Source organism: Chrysochloris asiatica, unplaced genomic scaffold (genome assembly GCF_000296735.1).
Source record: "Chrysochloris asiatica unplaced genomic scaffold, ChrAsi1.0 scaffold00289, whole genome shotgun sequence".
In the NCBI taxonomy this organism is placed as follows: domain Eukaryota; kingdom Metazoa; phylum Chordata; class Mammalia; order Afrosoricida; family Chrysochloridae; genus Chrysochloris; species Chrysochloris asiatica.
In genome coordinates this window covers 3,505,967-3,508,788 of record NW_006408807.1, presented here as the reverse complement: position 1 = coordinate 3,508,788, position 2,822 = coordinate 3,505,967, and the positions used below count along the sequence as shown (strand labels likewise).

Here is a 2,822-nt window from a genome sequence, read left to right as displayed (position 1 = left end):
TTAATGAGCCGAGAGGCGTCTAAGGCCATAGTAACCTGAATGCGCCCGGTCTCTTCTGATCTCTGAAGCTAAGCAGGGTTGGCCCTGGTTATTAGTCTGAGACCGCTTGGGAATAAGGCGCCCTATAGGCTTTTCCTTTTGCACATGCGCACGGCTCAGCTGCTGCCCTCCTTCTCTCTCTCTTGCCCGGGAGGAGCTGCAATCTCCCATAGATTTACCTAGGGACCCCCCAAAAAACAGCGGTGAGAGAGAGGTCAGAGCCAAAGCCAGCTTTAGGCCTAGCCTCAGCCTTCCCAGGGCCACGTGCTGCTGGCTCTCTGATGCAGCTCAGGGTACATCTTGGCCCTTTGTTTCTGGCTTTTTCTGAACCAGGCAATGGGCCTGGTGTTGGTGGTGTTGGTTTTGGTGCTGGGGGTCCAGGGGGTGCTTAAAAGAAGCCCTGTGCAGATGCTAGGACAGGTAGCCAGTCAGCAGCAGGGGTATTAGGCATGCTTGTACCTACAAACTGTGAGCAGACAGAGGCCTGGATGTGAGAGATGTCCGCAGCGGTATCCCAGTAGCTCGCGCTTACATGGACCCTGACCGCACCCCCTCCTTCTTCCTCCACAGCACCAGCCTTCTGGGATTGAGGCCAGATCCCTATTGCTGGAGGTGGCAGCCCCTTGGCATGGTGTTGAGAAGTAAATTCAGAGGGTGGGAGGGTGGTGTCTGTCAGCACTGGACAGGCTGGGCCCTGACCAGTTATTTGTGGGGGTTCAAAGTCCTGGGAGCCAAGACGTTGGGTGGGCCCAGCCATCTTTTGTCACCTGGGCAAAGGGGCGGCTCCCTGTGGGTGTCACAGCCTTGCCACCTGGCTGGCCTGCTTTGCCTTTTCGGGGTTACCCATTCAGCCAGTCCTGCTGGGCCCTAGGTCTGAAAGCCCAGGTGTGCACTTGAGGTCAGGGTCCTGCTGGTCCCTGCCCCTGTCTGTGCAAACACTCCTCCCAGGCCTGTTAGGGAGCCAAGAGGCTGACTGTAATTGTAGGCCATAGCAACCTGAATTCTTCTCTCTCTCTCTCTCTCTCTCTCTCTCTCTCTCTCTCTCTCTGTCTGTCTGTCTCTCTCCCCTCCCCCCTACCCAGGAGCTGCTAATCTGACAGCAAATTTTACTAAAATTGGAACACTAAGAAGTCTGGCATTAACCCCATCCTCTCACTCCATTGTGCACCATGGGATACCTCTGCAGGCGGGGACTGCGCAGTTTGGTTGTGGTGATGCTTTTCAACAGACACTGATTATCTGTCCCCCAGCTCTTCATGGTATTCCTGCAACACATGGTAAACCCACTAGTTATTCGATAAGGGTAGATAACACAGTTCCACTTGTAACTCAGGCCCCCGCTGTACAGCCACTGCAGATCCGACCAGGAGTTCTTTCTCAGCAGACATGGTCTGGCAGAGCACAGCAGATGCTTGTACCTGCCTGGCAGCAGATAGCACCCTTGGCTCCAGCAGCTGTTACACTCACTTCAGAGGGAGAGGCTGCTTCACAGAGGCTTGGAGATTGGGGGGAAATGATTTCCCATAGCAGCCATTATAACTCAGTGATGCCGCAGCCGCTGCTAACCAATCAAATAACTCTGTCTGCCCCTCAGCCAATCAGTGTAGGCATTGCACATGTTGTCTGGCATCAGCCTGCCACTGCCAAGAAAACTAAGCTGTGCCAGAACAGGAGTAATTCATTGCAGAATACCAATATCCCCCATTCAGCATTTATTTCTCCAAAGATAATAAATGGGAAAGATATCAAGGAAGTAACTTGTATAGAAACACAGGACAATCATGAATCAGAAGGAGAGGCGAGAAATTGTTGTGAAACATCTGTCAGACAGGACTCTTTTTCATCGGGTGCCGACAAACAGCGGCAAACCATCATCATCGCTGATTCGCAAAGTCCTGCCGTGAGTGTGATCACCATTAGCAGTGACACTGATGAGGAAGAGACATCCCAGAGACATTCACTTAGAGAATGTAAAGGGAATCTAGACTGTGAAGCTTGCCAGAGCACCTTGAATATTGATTGGATGTGTTCATTAAGTAGTCCTGATAGTACTCTGAGCACCAGCTCCTCAGGGCAGTTTAGCCCATCCCCTTGCAAGAGACCCAACAGTATGTCAGATGAAGAGCAAGAAAGTGGTTGTGATACTGTGGATGGCTCTCCCACGTCTGAGTTTTCAGGGCATGATAGTCCATTTGCAGAGAGCAGTTTTGTGGAGAACACTCATCAGAACACAGCCCCGGTAACCTCTGCTGACACGAAACCTAAACCAGCTGTTTGTACTGTCGTGGTGCTGCCAGTGTGACTAGAACATGGATTAAATCCTGATGAGCATATGGCAAACACCACAGATTCTACATGCCAGCCATTAGTAAAAGGGCGATCTGCTCCTGGAAAATTAAACCAGCCTTCTGCAGTGGGCAGTCAACAGCAAAAATTGACATCAGCATTCCAGCAGCAGCATTTGAACTTCAGTCAGGTTCAGCACTTCGGATCTGGGCATCAAGAGTGGAATGGAAACTTTGGGCATCGAAGACAGCAAGCTTACATCCCTACTAGTGTTACAAGTAATCCATTCACTCTTTCTCACGGAAGTCCCAATCACACAGCAGTGCATGCCCATCTGGCTGGAAGTACTCATCTTGGAGGCCAGCCTACTCTGCTTACATACCCATCATCAGCTACCCTCAGTAGTGCTGCACCAGTGGCTCACCTCTTAGCCTCTCCATGTACCTCAAGACCTCTGTTACAACCTCCAACCTATAATATCTCCCATCCCAGTGGCA

At 51.3% G+C, this 2,822-nt stretch overlaps 1 pseudogene; it reads left to right on the top strand.

The window, feature by feature from the left end:
- The first annotated feature begins 1,132 nt into the window (after nucleotides 1-1,132).
- LOC102814006 overlaps nucleotides 1,133-2,822 on the top strand; it is a 5,888-nt pseudogene continuing 4,198 nt past the window's right edge.